We start from the raw sequence: 21,081 nt of genomic DNA, 5'->3' as shown, positions 1-21,081 counted from the left end.
CGTGCCCGGCCCGCCCGAGCTGCGGCCGCCGACAGGCTGCGGGGGAGGGAGAGGCTGCGGGCGCCAGGGGACACGAGGCAGGTCGCCCGGTCGGGCGCCGCACCTCCCCGCCCCGCCGCCTCCTGACGCAGAGGCCGCTGCGGCTGCCTCGCCGCGTCCTATAGCTGCGCTCCGGGCGGGGGCGGGATGGACTCGGGGAAAGCCGGCTGCAAAGCAAAACAAAACAAATCCCGCCCTGCCATCCCTCCCGTCCTTGCCCCACCCACGCAACCGAGAGGATGGGCACCACTTGCCCGCCCCCCTCCCCCCACCACCACCCAGCCTTTGTTTCAGCCTGGATAACAATAGAAATGGTCCTACCTCACACCCTTTGAATGTTCTCCGAATGTCGGCGACCGGACTGGAAGCAGTGAGTGACCCAAAGAACCCTTTTTCCCTAGCTTTCTCTCCAAGCCGGTCATTTACATCTTTCACACAGGAAAACACTCTGGGCATTTGCTTCTCCATCAGACGGTGGCTTGATAGCGCTCAGGGATTCTGGCCAAATTACGGCTTTTTAAGGGAACCGGTGTTCACCGTATGTAGGTTCCTTAGCATCCTGTTTGTTTCCAAGGGGTCTTATTATGAGATGAAGCCTGAATCATCTCTCTTAGCAATGAAGACATACTAATGAAGCCACGTGGAGAATTCCTAAAATATACATCACTGAGCACAAAAGCCTAGCCTACTTTTGAAAATGGCTGAATCTTCCCCTAGGCAGGACATATACTCTAGAGATTAAATTTTAGGTGCCTGAAACTTTAAAATTTGAAAGAAATGCAAAATATACGTAAAATATGCTGCAAAGGTTTAGTGTCTTGGAGAAGGACATTTCCCTCTTCTAGGTGATTGATATTACCATTAAAAAGAAAAGAAAACTTTGTGTACTTTTAGGCCTTCCAACAATCCCTCAGATTTTAACGGTTTATATCCAATTAAGACTGAATTAAATAATAAGGCCATTACAGACAGGTTTCTCATGCAGTGAAAAATCTCCTGGAAAGAAATCACAAGACCTAAATTTCAAGTCAGAACATTGCTACTAATCCTCAGCTTTTAATGCAGCCAAGACAGCTGTTTCTCAATCTCTTCCAAACCTACCTTTTTTTTTTTTTTTTTAAGAAAAATTAAATTAGATTTGATTTTCTGGATGCTCTTCCTCTGACATGGATAAAGAAACACTCTGATAGATGCCTCACAGGAAAAGCTAAAAAGAGTTACAATAAAAATCTTACAAAACATCTTGCAAAATTTGCTTTTACTTCACATGTTGGTGACAGGCAAATATTTATGTTGATATATATCATATATATATATATTGAAATGTAGTACAAATAATAACAATAACAACTGAGAAGAATTTAAGAAAATAAGTAGAGCTATGTTCTGCATAATCAGGATTAGGCATATCTATGGGAAACAAAGTTTTCTGTATGCTTCCAGGGATAGTTTATGGTAATACCAGGAAGACCTTTTTTATCCTACTAGTATTCCCCTCCTGACACATTTACACTGATGTGTGACACCTATCGCAAATGCAAAAAAATGATTGGTAATTTTATGTCTTGAAGCCAATGAGAAAGTTGGTATTGAGTTTCCCACTAAGCACTGGGGGGCTTTAAAATAGCTTATTTAATCCTCTCAATTAATTAAAGAGGTGATTTTCCTAATTTATCAATTAGACACAGGTGATGCCCAAAGGAAAAAAAAATGTATTGCAAAAAGTCACATAGTTAGTTCAATGGCAGAATAGATATTTAAACCCAGATCTAGCTGGCTTTCCCCCCCCTCCCCCCAAACAATAGAATGGGAAAGATGGGAGAATTCTTCGAGAAAATTACAGATACCAAGGGAACATTTCTTGCAAAGCTGGGCTCAATAAAGGACAGAAATGGTATGGACCTAACAGAAGCAGAAGATATTAAGAAGAGATGGCAAGAATACACAGAAGAACTGTACAAAAAAATCTTCACAACCCAGGTAATCACGATGGTGTGATCACTCACCTAGAGCCAGACATCCTGGAATGTGAAGTCAAGTGGGCCTTAGGAAGCATCACTATGAACAAAGCTAGTGGAGGTGATGAAATTCCAGTTGAGCTATTCCAAATCCTGAAAGATGATGCTGTGAAAGTGCTGCACTCAATATGGCAGCAAATTTGGAAAACTCAGCAGTGGCCACAGGACTGGAAAAGCTTACTGTTCATTCCAATGCCTAAGAAAGGTAATGCCAAACAAAGCTCAAACTACAGCACAATTGCACTCATCTCACATGCTAGTAAAGTAAGGCTCAAAATTCTCCAAGCCAGACTTCAACAGTACATGAACCATGAACTTCCAGATGTTCAAGCTGGATTTAGAAAAGGCAGAGGGACCAGAGATCAAATTGCCAACATCCGCTGGATCATGGAAAAAGCAATAGAGTTCCAGACAGACATCTATTTCTGCTGTATTAACTATGCCAAAACCTTTGACTGGGTGGATCAAAATAAACTGTGGAAAATTCTGAAAGAGATGGGAATACCAGACCACCTGACCTGCCTGCTGAGAACTCTGTATGCAGGTCAGGAAGCAACAGTTAGAACTGGACATGGAACAGCAGAATGGTTCCAAATAGGAAAAGGAGTACATCAAGGCTGTGTATTGTCAACCTGCTTATTTAACTTACATGCAGAGTACATCATGAGAAATGCTGGGCTGGTTGCAGCAGAAGCTGGAATCAAGATTGCTGGGAGAAATAGCAATAACCTCAGATATGCAGATGACACCACCCTTATGGCAGAAAGTGAAGAGGAACTAAAGAGCCTCTTGATGAAAGTGAAAGAGGAGAGTGAAAAATTTGGCTTAAAGCTCAACATTCAGAAAACTAAGATCATGGCATCTGGTCCCATCACTTCATGGCAAATAGATGGAAAACAGTGGAAACAGTGTCAGACTTTATTTTTGGGGGCTCCAAAATCACTGCAGATGGTGATTGCAGCCATGAAATTAAAAGACACTTACTCCTTGGAAGGAAAGTTATGACCAACCTAGATAGCATATTAAAAAGCAGAGACATTACTTTGCCAATAAAGGTCCATCGAGTCAAGGCTATGGTTTTTCCAGTGGTCATGTATGGATGTGAGAGTTGGACTGTGAAGAAAGCTGAGCACTGAAGAATTGATGCTTTTGAACTGTGGTGTTGGAGAAGACTCTTGAGAGTCCCTTGGACTGCAAGGAGATCCAACCAGTCCATCCTTAAGGAGATCAGTCCTGAATATTCATTGGAAGGACTGATGTTGAAGGTGAAACTCCAATACTTTAGCCACCTGATGGAAGAGCCAACTCATTTGAAAAGACCCTGATGCTGGGAAAGATTGAAGGCAGGAGGAGAAGAGGCAACAGAGGATGAGATTGTTGGATGCCATTACCGACTCAATGGACATGAGTTGGGGTAAACTCTGGGAGTTGGTGATGGACAGGGATGCCTGGCATTCTGCAGTCCATGGGGTCGCAAAGAGTGGGACACAACTGAGTGACTGAACTGAACTGATGTGTTTTTTTTTTCTTTTTTTTCATTCATTTATGTAAGCCTTTAGTGAATGTACAGATTTTAAGAGAAGGAAAATGTAGAATTACTACAGGGTTAGACACCTTAGCAAGAAGAAGTGGAGCAGGGGTGTAAAGATTCCAGAAGGAGATCCTGGGAACTGCAGTCACGGAGGTGAACAGTATCATTAAAAAAAGTTTTAACAACAAAATCCTTCAAAAATTTGCTGTTCGATTGCTAATATCTTTTCACTAACAGTTACTGAGTGCTTTCTCTTATCGTACAGTAGGAATATGACTACCCCATAGGATTGGTGTGAGAGGAAGAGGCAGAACACAAATGGGGACGAGCAGAACATGGAAGATTTCAACCTACAGGTAAAGGGAGACTCATTTTTATGGCCACACTGTGTGCTTTTAATCATTCTATTTATTTACTTATTTATTGCTAGCTGTCCTGGGTCCTTGTTGCTGTAAGGGCTTTTCTCTAGCTGCAGCAGGCAGGGGGTCCTCTCTAGCTGTGGAACCTGGGCTTCTCATGGCCGTGGCTTTTCTTGCTGTGGAGCAGAGGCTCTAGGGCACACAGACTTCTGTGGCTGCAGCACGTGGGCCCAGGAGTTTTGGCTCCCAGGCTCTAGAGCACAGACTCAAGAATTGTGGTGCCCAGGCTAACTTGCTCCCAGGCATGTGGGATCTTCCCAGATTGGGGAGTCAAACTCACACCACTGCATTGGCAGGTGGATTCTTTACCCCTGAACCACCAGGGAAGCCCACCATTCTGTATTCTTATATATTGGTAAGTATTGATTTGATGTTGAGTATGTGCCTTTGGAATGTGTGGAATAATTAATATGTCTATTTTCTTAAACCCTTACACCAACCTTATGATGTAGATACACTGCAGAAGAAAAACCTGAGAGTTAGGTTGTCTAAATTCACGTAGTCTGGAGGCATCTGCTAGATACAGTAAATAAATACCTGCCTGTATCCAAATCACCTTCTGAATTTGACACCTACTTTTAAGCAATTAATATGATACTTCTCATTTTAAAAAGTAATAAAAGGTCTGAAAAAGAAAATAAGTGAGTATTCTCTTAAGCATGTGGGGAGTATATGTGGGGAGAGGAATCTTGACTTGCCACAACTTTCTACCATAGTATTTTTAAAACCAAATCTCAAAATGACAATATTATGCAAAAACTCCCAAGTTCAGAAAAACAATTCAAAGATTATTTTTATAAGTTTTAAAAGCTCAATACTAAAGGAAAATATTGAAATCATTTCACATCATAAGAGTATATTCATTTTCAAAATTCTGCCTTTTGGCAGGACACAATGCCAGTTAACATAGGAACAATTGTTTAATTGTTTAATTAAAATTTTAATAATTTAGAATTATTTATAATTCAAAGATCCATGCACCGTCGGGCCATTGAAGAGAAGAATCTTAATAGCAACTCAGACCAGTAAGCCTTTTAATGGCTTAACTAAGGATGTAAATGGTGTCCCACAAGACAGTGCAAAGGATGCAGTTCTCACAAGATTCATCCATTCATTCCCAAGGACAGTCTGACAAATTAAAGATTTTCACTTTATAAAAGGAAACAACAATTCAAAGGAAAATATTGAAATTAATTCACATCATGAGATTATGTTAATCCATCTTCTATTGTTGGGGAGGAGGAATTTTTCTACCTTTCTAGGTTCTTTAGCATTTGGTGGAAATTCTATTCTTCATCCTAATAAAAATTTTATTCTTTACCCTCCATACCAAATGTTATTTGATATATAGTCTATAGTTTCAAAATGTTTATAAAAGTCTGCACAATCCCAAAATGCCTATTGAAAATTCTGTTGATCCTAAGTATTTATGACTGATGAGGGACTGAGAGGTAAAAAGCAAGGCAATTAACCAGGTTATCTGATCTCTGTATGAGGAGAGGAGGGGCTAACTGAATTCATAAATGCCAAAGCAATCAAATCAAATTTTTTAAACAATCGCTTAAACAGTAGACAAGGATCAAATTACTACTATTTCTACATTTTGTAGATAAAGCCATAATGACTCTGACACCTGAAAATACCAAAAACATTATCACTTTATAAATTTTTTTTTTCTATGGAATGTGGAATCTTAGTTCCTCCAGCAGGGATTTATCCCACATCAGTGGAAGTATGGAGCCTTAACCACTAGACCTCCAGGGAAGTCCCATAAGTTACTTTTTAATCATAAATTTCTTTTACGTAATATTATACTTCTAAAATAGTATATATATACATATATATATGGACAAAGAATGTCACCTGCCATTTTAGTAAACAAAGAATGTGTGACTGCTCAGTCAATCATTGTGTTTGATTCTTTGCAATCCCATGGACTCTAGCCCACCAGGCTCCTCAGAATCCAAGGGATTCTCTAGGCAAGAATATTGGTGTGGGTTACCATTTGCTTCTCCAGGGGATCTTCCTAACCCAGGAATCAAACCCACATCTCCTGCTTGGCAGATGGATTCTTTACCTCTATGCCACCTAGGAAGCCCCAAAACAGAGAATATCACCTGCTAATCCAATAAACAATATATGTTGTCCACCATCCCATTGATCCATCAGTCTTTGCAGCAGCCCTTCAGTGGTGCCCCCGGGGGCAATTCAGGATGGAGGAAAATCAGGATAGTGGCTCTGTATAGTTGAGATGCATATCTAAGGAATAATGCCAATGACCCCGGACTCTTGTGTCTTCCTATACATTGTTGTTTTTCAGTTGATAGGTCCTGTCTGACTTTTTGCAGCTCCATGGACTGCAGCACACAAGGCTTTCCCATCCTTCACTATCTCCCAGAGTTTGCTCAAATTCATGTCCATTGAGTTGGTGATGCTGTTCAACCATCTCATCCTCTGTTGTCCCCTTCTCCTCCTGCCTTCAATCTTTCCCAGCCTTAGGGTCTTTTCCAGTGAGTCAGTTCTTTGCATCTGGTGGCCAAAGTATTGGAGTTTCAGCTTCAGCATCAGTTCTTCCAATAAATATTCAAGGTTGATTTATCCTTTAGGATGGACAGATTTGATCTCCTTGTTGTCCCAAGAGACTCTCAAGTGTCTTCTCCTGCATCACAATTCAAAATCATCAAGTCTTTGGCACTCAGAGTTCTTTATGGGCCATGTACATGACTCCTGGAAAGACCATTCCTTTTTCCAGGGAATCTTCCTTACCCAGGGATCAAACCCAGGTCCCCTGCATTTCAGGGAGATTCTTTACCTTCTGAACCACCAGGAAGCTCCCTTTCACATACATGGAAAAGCACTAAAAATCAGTAACTTGAGAAGTCTGTCTTTTGTGATTAGCAGTAATCTTCTGATGTTTGACTACAAGATGTTTTTTTCAGCAAAAACTCCTATATATGCTGGCTTTTTTTCCTTTTGAAACAGTTCTTCACAATATCTGAAAAGTTGTCTCCCAGTCTATAGTGCTCTGTGAAGTCCCTGAAAAAACATCAGTCAGTCAGTTCAGTTCAGGCGCTCAGTCGTGTCTGACTCTTTGTGACCCCATGAATCGCAGCATGCCAGGCCTCCCTGTCCATCACCAACTCCCAGAGTTCACTCAGACTCACGTCCATCGAGTCAGTGATGCCATCCAGCCATCTCATCCTCTGTCGTCCCCTTCTCCTCCTGCCTCCAATCCCTCCCAGCATCAGAGTCTTTTCCAATGAGTCAACTCTTTGCATGAGGTGGCCAAAGTACTGGAGTTTCAGCTTTAGCATCATTCCTTTCAAAGAAATCCCAGGGCTGATCTCCTTTAGAATGGACTGGTTGGATCTCCTTGCAGTCCAAGGGACTCTCAAGAGTCTTCTCCAACACCACAGTTCAAAAGCATCAATTCTTCGGCACTCAGCTTTCTTCACAGTCCAACTCTCACATCCACACATGACCACTGGAAAAACCATAGCCTTGACTAGACAGACCTTTGTGGGCAAAGTAATGTCTCTGCTTTTCAATATGCTATCTAGGTTGGTCATAACCGACAATTTTAGGTTGTACATTTTCTTCAGTTGACATATATGTCAGGTACTGTGCCCAGGCATTAATTTGGGTTGACAGCTATGTAGTGATCTAAAAACAAAATATTTTATAGTATTCATTTTGCATTTCATGTCTTTTCTGCTTTTTCTTTGATTCATTTCAAAATCTCACTACAGATTTATTCAAATCTCATCATCTAATCTAAATTCTATGTTATTAATATAATAACAATACCTGCTCATTGAATAAGTATAAAACTATGAACACGTAAATGGTAAGAAGTTAAAAAATTAAAGCCCTGTGTTTAAGTTTCTTTTCCTTTCCATCAATTCTACAGGCAAGTAGTAAATATTGTTAAGTATTTGATATATATTCTTACAAAATTACCTTTCCTCCTCTCCCATCTCTTCCTCTCTTTCTCTCTGTCTATACACATATCTATACATACATATGATATGCAAATATATAGTTTTGTTTATTTTTATTAGTGTTGTTGTTTTATAAAATTTGACAAATGACTGCTTTTCTCATTGAAACATAGCCAGAAAAACTCAAGAAGACTAGATTGGTGCTGGAATTCTATTAAATTAAGATGACAGTTAGGGCTTCCCAGCTGACACTAGGGGTAAAGAGCCCGCCTGCCAGTGCAAGAGACATAAGAGACATGGGTTCGATCCCTGGGTCGGGAAGATCCCCTGGAGAAGGGCATGGCAACCCACTCCAGTATTCTTGCCTGGAGAATCCCATGCACAGAGGAGCCTGGTGGGCTACAGTCCATAGGGTTGCAAAGAGTTAGACACAACTGAAATGAGTTAGCAAGATGACAGTTAAGTACTTAGGTCACCTATGCTGAAATCAGTGGTTCTCTTTTATAAAAGTAAATGCTTACAGTTTTCTTTTTAGCAACCCCTTATCCATTTTCTTTATTGTTTTTTCTTTATAAATGTTAATGGTTAGGGCTCTGTCCTTGGTCCTTATATCTTTTTTTCTTTCCATGCTCTCCCTGGATGATTTCACTCACCTACATTTTCTTTCATCTTTGACTTAAATAATGGTGATATTAAAATATTTAATTTTCTGTGAGTAATCATCTATAACTGGTTACTTCTGCCTCAGCCTCTTGTTCTAGGATTCTCTCATTGGTGTCTTATTCTTGAATAGATGTTAGCTGTTCTTAGGGTGAATGAAGTCAGGAATGACTTATGTTACCATCTCTGTGTCATCCCTTTCCTAAGTTACCTATTTCTTACTGAGTACATTTTGGTGACTTAGTTCTTTTAAGTTGTTCTTTTATTTATTTTTTTTTTAATTTTTAGTGTGTTGTGTTAAGTTTGTTAGTATTTTTTTCTTTTAAATTCTAGATTATACTTGTAGATATATATACTTCTCCTTAGTATTGTTTATTTCAACCTTTTATTTTTTCTAATCAATTTTTCTAAACATTTGTCTGCTAGTACTTTCAAAGAGTCAACTTTTGATATTGTTGGCAATGTATTTTTTTGTTGTTGCTTTTTTTTTTTTTTTTTTTTAATTTTATTTTATTTTTAAACTTTACATAACTGTATTAGATTTGCCAAATATCAAAATGAATCCGCCACAGGTATACATTGTTGTTGCTTTTTTGTGATTTTTCTTTTCCCACATTATTGACAGATTTCTTATGTATGTCTCTTTCTTGCTTTTGGATTTCAACAACTATGGTTATATTTTAGCTTGTAGATTGCTTCAATATTATAATTTACTCTGTAAGTACAGCTTTAGTTGGTAGCTACTAACAACTTGCATCTCAAGCAGTACAGCACATGCAGATTCCCAAATTCACAGAGAATTTAAAGAAGCCACTGTATTGGCTGTGTGAACTGAGCGTGGTGACTTCACCTAACTCTGTACTATTGGCAAACCTTAAGAATCAGTACAAGGAAGGCGATTCTTAGAAATGCAGTGCTCACCCTTTTGTGGAAGTAATAGTGGTATCATATTGAAAACAGCCAATCCAGCACATAGCATTCCTATCCAAATTGAATTTTTTATGAGTTTCCTTCTCTATGTGTGATATTTTTGTTAGGTGTTATTATTATGGCTATGCTGATTTTACAAAATGAATTGGGAAGATTTTATGTTTTGCTAAATTGTTGACTAATGTGAATATATCTCCTTGAATGTATCTCTTCTTTGAAAGGTTGAAATGAATCAGCTTGTAAAGCCATCTGGGCCCAATTATCTTTTAGAGGTAATTCTTTCACATTATTTCCTAGAGCTTCCAAAAAAATCTTCCTATATAGGTTTTCTTCTTTGTCTTTATTTACTTTGAGGGAAAAAAAAAATAGAGACTCTTCTTTATTTTAACTAAATTTTAAACAAGAGTTGTACATACTAAAACAGTATTTATGGAGTACTTTAAAATCTGTTTTCTAGCTATGTTTGTGATAGAGAGTCTGCTGCACAACTAGTCATTCAGTAATGACACAACACGTGTTTATTTCTCACTCACATTACACTTCAGCAATTGCAGTTTGCTCCAGTCTGCTTGACTCTGTTCAGTTTTGCTCCATGTCTTTTCATTCTAGGACCTTGCCCGAAGAAGCAAACCTTATATGGAATACACCTGTTCTCTTAGAAAAAGGGAAGACAAGAGGCCAATGCAATTGCAAATAGAACTTCTGTTTAGATGTGGCATGTGTCACATCACTTACTTTTCATTGTCTGAAACAAATCGGGTGTGGCTCTTCTTGATCTGGAGATGTGGAGGAGGGGAAATGGTAATCCAGCCTTCCCTGTGTGACTCAACACAAATCCAATATATGATGGTGGAACAGGAACAAGACAACTATGATAAACACTGCCATTCAGAGTAGTCAGTAGTCCAGAGAAGTTCTGAAATCTCACTGGGATAGCTTTGTAAAGTGTTCCTGGGCTCACTGAAGAAATGTTAGTGAGAGGTCATGGTCCTCCTCCTTAAAAGGCATGTCCTTGCCATTTGTGCTCCATGGCTTCTGAGTGCCCTGCTCTTCAATTAATGTTTCCTTTTTCAGTATCATCCCTGGTCACATGTGAAATGGAAATTTTGGTGCCTGAAAAATCAGACTGGTGGTACTTCTAGAAGTATAGTTCTCAAAAGAGTTTAAAAATTATTTGCTTCACTCTGTGTATAATAGTCAGTTTATTCACTCTGTGTATAAATAGTCAATAGACTTACACTCTGTGTATAAATAGTCAAACACACAGTTCTTTTCAAGACATACCTTTCTCTTTAGATTTAATCATAGGTACTTTGAGTTTATCAGATACCTGTTGGATTAAGCCTTTGGTCTCTTCTTCCAGAGATATTGTGTTCAACTTAGAGCATCTGATGGGTGAAAGGCAAATTAATTATATCTGAGTTGGCTCAGCAGGTACAGAATCCACCTGCAGTGTGGGAGACACAGGAGACTTGGGTTCCATCCCTGGGTCGGGAAGATCCCCTGGAGGAGGAAAATGGCAACCCTCTCCAGTATTCTTACCTAAAAAATCCCATGGACAGAGGAGCCTGGCAGGCTACAGTCCAAAGGGCCACAAAGAATCGGACATGACTGAGCAACTAAGCATGCACTAGTTTAAAACAAAAGGTATGGTGATCATTCTCTCACTTTTTTCACTGAAGTTACTCAAAACATTTTTTGTTTTGTTATTCCATTTACCAATTAGAGAAGGGAAAGTGCTATTGTGCTATATCTATAAGCCCTGCAAGTTCTGGAATTCCTGAGCTTTTTTTTTTTTATCTCTTTGTGAAAATAAGCCAGTTCTCTCCTAACCCAACTCTTCTTTGGCAGACAACTTATAAAATGCAACTAAACCAACAAACTCATACCAATAACATTCTATTTTTAGAAACCCTCCCCCAGAACCTAGGTTCATCATAATATTTCTTTATTAAATGATGGCATGTGACAGTTTTGTCAAATTTTTCGCCACTGTAGACTGTCAGTTGCCATTTTCCAATCTCTACTAATGTTCTACTGTTCATCCACCATCTGATCCCAACCAAACCTATGCTGTATATGTTGGTTTTTTGTTGGTGGTGGTGTTTTGCTTTGTTTTTCACTGACGGATTCTATTGATTTTTTTTTTCAATTTCTTAACTTGCTAATTTTGGCGTTAATACTTTTGTTATATTCTCCTGTATTTATTGATCTGTTTTGTTTTTCTATTTCTCATTTTTTAAATTCAGTTCAGTTCAGTTCAGTCGCTCAGTTGCGTTTGACTCTTTGTGACCCCATGAATCGCAGCACACCAGGCCTCTCTGTCCATCACCATCTCCTGGAGTTCACTCAAACTCACGTCCATCGAGTCCTGATGCCATCCAGCCATCTCATCCTCTGTCATCCCCTTTTCCTCCTGCTGCCAATCCCTCCCAGCATCAGAGTCTTTTCCAATGAGTCAACTCTTCTCATGAGGTGGCCAAAGTACTGGAGTTTCAGCTTTAGCATCATTCCTTCCAAAGAAATCCCAGGGCTGATCTCCTTTAGAATGGACTGGTTGGATCTCCTTGCAGTCCAAGGGACTCTCAAGAGTCTTCTCCAACACCACAGTTCAAAAGCATCAATTCTTCGGCACTCAGCTTTCTTCACAGTCCAACTCTCACATCCATACATGACCACTAGAAAAACCATAGCCTTGACTAGATGACCTTTGTTGGCAAAGCAATGTCTCTGCTTTTCAATATGCTATCTAGGTTGGTCATAACTTTTCTTTCAAGGAGTAAGCATCTTTTAATTTCATGGCTGCAGTCACCATCTGCAGAGATTTGGAGCCCAAAAAAATAAAGTCTGACATAATGCCCAATTAATATTCCCCCCTTTTTTGAATAAGAAAAGGATCTCACTAGTTACAAAGTGATGCTGTCTTCAGCTTCTTTCTTAGTGTTGCTCCTCAGTGTTAGAGATTTTTCCCAGTTGCTCTTCTGCTTTCTGAAGTTGCTGTTTTCTATATAACTTCCAGTCCAGCTGTTTTCACATTTATACTGTTTCACAGTGTTAAAAAAAAAAAAATGAAAGTGATAAGCTCTAAACCTGTTCATTGAGGACTTCACTCCTTGCTCTGCAAATTAGTGTGTGTTTAGGAAGTTCTGAAGGGTATAGCTTTATTATTTTGAGGTGATGCAACATTTTTAAGGAGAAAAAGAGTATCATTTGTATCTTCCTTCATTATACCCAGTTAAAATTCTTGAGTTTTTTTAAAGTGTCTTTCTTTAGTTTTCAACTCATATTCAGAAACTCCCTCTTTGAGATTCCCTTTGATAATTGCAGTCAGATTCAAAAAGGAATAGTTACCTGTGTTCACATTGTTGACCAAAAAGATGCACAACATGAGAGTTGCGAGTGAGGTTTTATATATGGGGTAAAATGAGGACTGCAGCCTGGGAAGACAGCACCTCGGGCAGCTCTGAGAGACTGCTCCAAAGAGTCAGTTATGGAAGGTCAATATAGAAGATTTTGGTGAACGGAGAGTTCAATGCAATCAAGCACTCATTTTACAAAGTTTTTTTGCCAGTCCCGAGGAGCTGATGTCACCAGGAAGGGATTTAGTGCTTTTCTAGATATGAGGAGACACAAGGATTGGGATCTTGAAATCAGTTTCTGAAAATACCTAACTATCTAAAGACCTATTCTACCAGTTTCCCTGGGGCACAGAGTGCCTCACTCTACACCCTGAATTCCCTCAGGGAGTGTTGAAGGTCAGCAGCTGCAGCAGCAGAGGCGGGTGGCAGATGCCCTTGTTGTTATTCAGTCGCTGGCAAATGCTCTTGGCAAGTGCCAATTAGCAGTTGATAGGCAAATGCCAATTCGTAGTTGACAGGCACCCACCAATTTGTAGTTGACAGGCAAGTGCCAATTTGTAGTTGACAACATCATTGTCTACCCAGGAATCCTTCCTTGAAGATACTATACATATTTAGTATGTGGCAGGTTTGAGCTGTGTATAATATATTGTTTTTTCGAGGCAGAGTCTTCACTGGTGGAGGAAGGTGATACAAATATGCAGTGCTGGAAGTCAAAGAAGACCAAAAAATGCAAAGAGAGCACCCTAATGTTGCAGTGAAATTGGTAGTATCAGAATTAACTCATCTTTAAATATATAACTTAAATATATTAAATTCATGAAATTCTACTGAAAGGGCCTAGAAGCAAAGACACATGTAGCAACGAACACATCTAGAAATAAGGTCTCAGTTTCTAAATATCATTCTGCACTCAAAAGAATCAGTGTTTCTGAAATGACTAAATCTGAGACAAAGAAAATACAAAATGAGCTTGGAAGTATGTTGTGTCATAAGTGATCAAAAAGAGATAGGGACCTATAAAAAGGAAATAAGTATTTTAAAAGACTTCCAACTTGTTCAATATGAGGAATTTCAAACTTGAAAATTAATAATGACAGTCATGTAGTATAACAGTAAATAGAATAAGAATACATAAATCCATACTTATAATGAATAAAGCAATAATATGAAAGAAGAAACAGTTCTTTCTTACAGTAAAAGGCCAAATACTGAATGTACCTGGAATAGGGACTTGGAAAATTACCATCCTGCAAATAGCAGAGTAATAATTAGAGTAAGATGATTTCTAGAACTAGTAGTTAAATTTTTTCCAGTACTTTTTATGAAAACTTGCAAATATACAGAAAGTCTGAGGAAACTTCTAGTGAATGTTCGTATACTCACCATTTAGATTCAACCATTAACATTTTACTATAGTTGTTTTATCACAGATCAATTTATATTTCTACCATTCTACTTGTCTATAAATCTGTCTTATTTTATTGAAACATTTCAATATAAATTGTATACATCAGTACATTTTTCCCCTAAGCACTTCAGCATAGATGTAATTCATTGGGATTCAATATACATTTATAGTTCTTTTTTGTTCTTTTGAGGTAAAACTTACATAAAAGAAAATTATCTGGAATTAGATATATCATTTGATGAGTTGTAACACAACCACTTGCCAAGACATAAAACACTGCAGAAAACATCACTCCAGAAAATTACATCTTTTCAGGTAATATCTACATCACCCCTCCAAGCCATAGTTGTTCTTATTTTTCCAACATACATTCATTTTTACTTCTCTAAAACTTTATATAAATTAAACCACACTGTGCATGTGTGCTCAGCTGTGTCCAATTCTCTGTGACCCCATGGACGGGGGTCTGCAGGCTTCTCTGTCCATGGGACTGTCCAGGCATGAATACTGGAGTAGGTTGCCATTTCCACCTGCAGGGGATCTTCCAGAGCCAGGGATCAAAGCCCTGTCTCCTGAGTCTCCTGCACTGGCATGCAGATTCTTTACCCCAGAGCCACCTGGGAAGTCCAGATCACACCATAGTACTCTTTTTACTAAGTCTTTTTTTTCACTCAGAATAATACTTTTAAAATTCATCCATGTTATTGGAGTAGTTTATTTCTTTTTATTACTGAATAGTATTCTGTTATATGAATATAAGTGTATAATGATTATCCATACTCCTATTGATGGATACTTAGACTATTTCTAATTTTGACTATTATGAATACATTTGCTATAATCATTTTTCACACTGATTTTTATTGACATGTCTTTTCATTTCTCTTGGGTAAATTTTTAGGAATAGAATTCCTGTGCTACATAGTATGCATATGCTTAGTTTTATAGGAAACTGGATAAAAATTTCCAAAGTGATCTGGCATCAAAGTCTGTGTTCTTAACTACTATGCTGAAGAGTTGAAATGGGCCTTGATGGAAAAGTAGGATTTTTCCAAATAGGAAATTGAGGGAAGATATTTCTGATTAAGAGAGCAAACCATACACCTGTGAAGTGAATTTCACTCATGAGAGGGAATTGATGTATGTGTTTGATATATTAAGAGATGAAATTGGAAACGTAATTAAGTCATGTCCTAGAGATCTGCTTGATCACAATAATAAGGATTTATGAATTAATGCCATAAAAGATGGAAACTCATAGTTTTTTTTTTTGTGGGGGGGAGTAAACATTCATTCATTCATTCTCCATAATAAATATTTGCTGAATACTTAAGCATGCACAAGCACCTCAGTGGTCTTTGCAGTATTTTAATATGTGCTAAAGGTTTTAGATAGCACAATATCAGGAAAGGGAAGAACATCTTCAAAAAACACTGAAAAGACAATTCCAATGGACTTTTTAGTTAACTGAACTTAGCTTCCTGAAAGAGGGTAAGAGCTTAACAGCAGTCAAAACCTGGATAATTGGAAAATTTCTGTTGCTTTTAACCATGATAGAGAAGTTAAAAGACAGTCAAGTTAGGGCTACAAAGCTGAAAGTAGAATGATTTCTAAGCCAGGAACACAGTACTTCTGTTATATTCATAATACCAAGTATAGCATTCTAAATGTAACAGAATTTAAGTGTTCTTGACTTCTATATAGGAAAAAAAAGACTTACTTAAACTGCTCTGTAATAAGCATAGGACTAATTTAATTCTAAGTTGGTATCAGATCAGATCAGATCAGTCACTCAGTCGTGTCCGACTCTTTGCGACCCCATGAATCGCAGCACGCCAGGCCTCCCTGTCCATCACCAACTCCTGGAGTTCATTCAGACTACTATTTTCCAATTATTTTTATAAATTCTGTCAAATAATTTCTTACAATAGCTTTGTTTGTTGTAGGAAATATAGCCAAGAAGTTTATATTTCTTTTGAGACTAATGAAAATTAATGATTTTTAACACCGATTTCAGGGCTTTTTTAATTTAATAATGTATAAATATTGGTGCTTTTTTGGATTTAAGCCAAACTAATTTGCAGAACTTAAAGGTAGAGAGAGATATAATAGCATATCTTCCACAGAAAAGCAGGGTACAATCATATTTAATAATATGTTACTTTACTGTTATGCCAATGAAACATTTAAGGTTGTGTGTAACACATGAGAATTCAGAGTGAGTCAGAAGAGAATCTGTAGTCTTAGAACCACTCTACCAGCAATCTTTCTCTTCCATCATTTTCATACCACCTTATTCTGAGTCTAATTGTCACACTGTAATCTCTTAGTTATTTGCACATACTTTTCTTATAATACTTGAGCATTATATTTCCAACCCATCTAAGTAGATTCTCATATTAAATTCTGTTTTTTTTTTCATCATTTAGATTCTCTTTATATTTGATAACGCTAGGGACCACCATTTAATGGTCCCTCTCCACCTCTCTGCACAGCTCTGTCAATTCCTGATTATGAAAAGTATGATAAAAGTCTTAATTTGAAATTATAGCAAGGCAGGAATAAATGCGAGGTCCTGGGGAGATTGGACTGGAAGATAGTGCTAATTTTAAAATGTAGTGCTAATTTAAAAATAAAGTGAGGAGCACTGAATAAGCCAGTTATTGTCACAATGCTATAAACCCAAATCATTCCCAAGCCCAGTGGTTTAGAACTACAATTACCATCCTCATCACTTATCTAAACTGGCCTGGTTCTATCAGTTCTAAGCTTCATTCAGGTCTGCTCTACATGTCTCTTAACCTACCTGGAACCAGTATCTTCTAACGCGTGTTCTTTTCATGGCAAAAGGGCCGACAGAAACTTGATGTCTCTTAAGGACAGAATTAGATCTGGCACACTATCACAACTGCCCACATTCTACCAAAGCAAGACACTTGGCCAAGCCCCATATAATGAAGCAGGGACGTTTTATTTCCGCGTAAGATTGGAAAGTGAAAGAAAGAAAATTGGGGAAAGGACTAAATATCATGAACAGTAATCTAATACAACCCAAGCACTTAAGCAATCTAAAATACTTTCTGTAACTAGACTTCTCTTTTTTGAGTTCCATACCTACATAATATATATTTACATACCTAGTTGTTCCCAGGTGTTTCAACTTCTATCTTTGACAATTCCAGTCTTGCCCAATGGCGTCTTTTAAGTATCTTTTATTTGTAGGCACAGACTCACCCAGTCTCTGACTCATCAATAATGAAGGCAATTTATTAGTCATTCCATTTATGTTGTTTTGCTATAGAAAGTAAATGTCACTGTGCCTGGGCTGGGACCTATAGGCTTGCTGAAAGCATTGACTATTTTATCTCCAAAACATGTTTCAGGAGATGGGTAGTTTTTAAACTAGGATTCTGCGTCAGTTTTCCTAAGTCCCTAAGTTCTTTTCCAAAAGAGAGAGCATTAAATTTTATTATGAAGAATGCATTGTGTAGTATGGACATTTTAACAAGATGAATTCCAATCCATGAACTTAGAATGCCTGTTCATTTATTTATGCCTTCTTCAGTTTTGTTTCATCACTGTCTCATAGTTATGAGATCTTCTGACTGAGATCTTCTGACTGATCTCATAACTTCTCATAGTTATGAGATCAGTGTATGGATCTTCATTCCTTGATTGTATTTATTCTTAAGTATTTTATTCTTTTTGATGCTGTTGTAATGGGATTTTTTAAATTTTCTTTTTTGGAAAGTTTATTGATAATATGTATAAATGCAACTGATTTGTATATTAATTCTGTATCCTGCAGTTTTACTAAATTGATTTATTAATTTCTATGTTTTTTCCCCAGTATCTTTACTGGAATCTTTAGGGTTTTCTATATGAGATCATGTCGTCTACAAACAGAGACAATTGAGCTTCTTCCCTTCTTATTTGGATGTTTGTTATTTCTTTTCTTGCCTGATTGTTTTGACATGAACTTCCAGTACCTTATTGAATAGGAGTGGTTAAAGGCGGCATCTTTGCTTTGTTTCTAATCTTAGAGAAAAAGATTTCTTCTTTTTACCATTGAATATGATGTTAGCTGGGGCTTCCCTCAGCAGTAAAGAATCTGCCTGGAGTGCTGGAGATGCAGGAGATGTGGGTTCGATCCCTAAGTTAGGAAGATCCCCTGGAGGAGAGCATGGCAACCCACTCCAGTGTTCTTGCCTGGAGAATCCCCTGGACAGTGCAACCTGGGGGGCTATAGTTCAGAGGGTAGCAAAGAGTCAGACATGACTGAAGTGACTGAGCACAACACATGATGTTAGCTGTTGGTTTGTCATGTGTGGCCTTTATTATGTTGAGGTATATTTCTCATATACCTAATTTATTGAGAATTTTATCATGAATAGATGTGGAATTTTGTCAAATGCTTTTTGAGCATGTATTAAGATAACCTCATGATTTTTATTTTTCATTCTGTTAATGTATTGTATCCCATTTTTTTGATTTGTGTATTTTGAAACATCATTGCTCCTCAGGGATAAGTCAGTCTTAATTATGATATATGTTTTTTTTTAATGTATGGTAGGATTCATTGGAGAAGGAAATGGCAACCCACTCCAGTGTTTTTGCCTGGAGAATCCCAGGGGCAGGGGAGCCTGGTGGGCTGCCATCTAGGGGGTCGCACAGAGTCGGACACGACTGAAGCGACTTAGCAGCAGCAGCAGCAGGATTCATTTTGCTAGTATTTTGTTGAGAATTTTTGTGTCTATGTTAATCAGTGTCTCAAGAAAACTGAAAACAAAATGTATATATATTTCTATACAACTGAACAACATAAATGAAATTAAAAGTCAGTGAAAAATAAAGATGCATTGTTAGTATGACAAGGAAGAAAACCATTCTCATTATCATTTATTTAAGCAATACATATATATTGAGACTCTAACTTGTGCTAGGCACTGTTCTAAATTCTAGACTTCAGAGGACTGAAAAAAAAGCATTTGGACAATCAGTTGACTTTGAATCTGGGAACAGAGGAAAAACAAATGATAATGTCAGTAATAAAATAATTATGTTTTTATTTTTCAGTTTTAACATATCTACTCTGCAGCAAGTCCATGTCCAAGTCTACAGTGTCAAAGTGCAGGTTTAAATAAAATCTATCGAAAATATCAAATTCTGTTCATCTTTGAATATTAAGAATTTATTTAATTATTTAAATTTATTAGAATAAAAAGTTCCTATATACTTGGGCTTCCCTTGTAGCTCAGTCAGTAAAGAATTTGCCTGCAGTGCAGGAGACTTGGGTTCGATCCCCAGGTTGGGAAGATCCCCTGGAGAAGGAAATGGCAACCCACTCCAGTATCATTGCCTGGAAAAACTCATGGACAGAGGAGCCTGGTGAGCTGCAGTCCAAGGGGCCACAAAGAGTCGGCACGACTGAGTGAATAACACTTACTTACTTGCTCTCTTATATACTTGGAATATTGGTGTTTTACAGTATACTAAATGCATGTTTGAAATGTCTGTGATATTAAATCATAGGTAAATTTTGCTTTATCTTTCCATTTTTAAATTCAAAATTTATCTCTGATTGCTTTAGAAATGACTGAATACAAAGGTACAACCAATTGTATGATACTAATATTTTACAGGCTTCCCTGATAGCTCAGCTGGTAAAGAATCGACCTGCAGTGCTGGAGACCCCTGTTCGATTCCTGGGTTGGGAAGATCTGCTGGAGAAGGGAAAGGCTACCCACTCCAGTATTCTGGCCTAGAGAAGTCCGTGGATTGTATAGTCCATATTTTACAGAAAAATGTATGCAGATCAGATAAAAAGTAAATATAACAATATACTTTATTCCCTGTTTTAAACCTTATGCCAAAGTTGAATCCACTTTTATCTTCACCTTAAAGGATATGTTACTATATTACAGGGCATAAAATTCAGAAAGGAGGTCCTTACACATATAAATACAGCCATAGACCAATAAGCCCATCAATAATAAGAACTATCCTTTACTTTCAAAAGAACAGTCATTCATGGAACAAGAATAAAGTAACTTATACTCTGTAAATAACTGGATACATTTAATAGTTGGTTACTTTGTGGTTTGCAAAAGGTTGGCTCAGTTAATTAGAAGGAATAATTAGCTTCAGCATCAAAAGTAGCAAGTTTATTTTGTGGTACTTCTTTTTCTTTCTAAAGAAATGATTAAATATATTGCATTTAAAGTGGTAATACAAAAATGTGGCAACCTTACTATATTAATGAAAATTTATCATTTTGTAATAATATTAGTTTAAAAAATAAAATGTACCTTTCAATATAGCACATAATTAAACACTACACTTCCAGCAGAAACTTTTCTCTGCTTCATAGAAATAGTTCTTCAACATACTTTTTTTAAATATAATGGGATATAAGCTAAATAAATAAATTTGATAAAGCTTTTCTCTGTTTAAAAATAATTTACTCAAAAAATTTTAAATTTTAATTTTGTAGTTAAAAATTGATTAGGACGATCACTAATTTGCATAAAAACTGGCTCATTATCATACCAGCTGCTGAAAAATTTGTGAAACAAATTTCATGTTGGCAAGCAGAACTGCAGGCTGTCTTAGATGTAAAAATATCTGTGGGCATGAAAGATGTTCTGTGCAATTTAAAGAGAAGTACAGACCCAAATTTCTGAGGATTTCTTTTGTGGATGATTTTCATTCTTAGTGAAGATGAAAAGTTATAAGGAAATGTTGCCTGACAAAGGTGGACATCCTGGAATTAA

At 37.5% G+C, this 21,081-nt stretch overlaps 1 long non-coding RNA gene across 1 annotated transcript; it reads left to right on the top strand.

Moving 5' to 3' along the window:
- The first annotated feature begins 309 nt into the window (after positions 1 to 309).
- On the top strand, positions 310 to 20,293 carry LOC129655757 (uncharacterized). Its single transcript, XR_008716113.1, has 3 exons — positions 310 to 409; positions 3,854 to 3,944; positions 19,951 to 20,293. It is a non-coding gene; the product is annotated as an uncharacterized LOC129655757 (long non-coding RNA).
- The last annotated feature ends 788 nt before the right edge of the window (positions 20,294 to 21,081 follow it).

This window comes from Bubalus kerabau, chromosome 1 (genome assembly GCF_029407905.1).
Source record: "Bubalus kerabau isolate K-KA32 ecotype Philippines breed swamp buffalo chromosome 1, PCC_UOA_SB_1v2, whole genome shotgun sequence".
NCBI lineage: Eukaryota > Metazoa > Chordata > Mammalia > Artiodactyla > Bovidae > Bubalus > Bubalus kerabau.
This window is presented reverse-complemented; position numbering and strand designations above follow the sequence as displayed.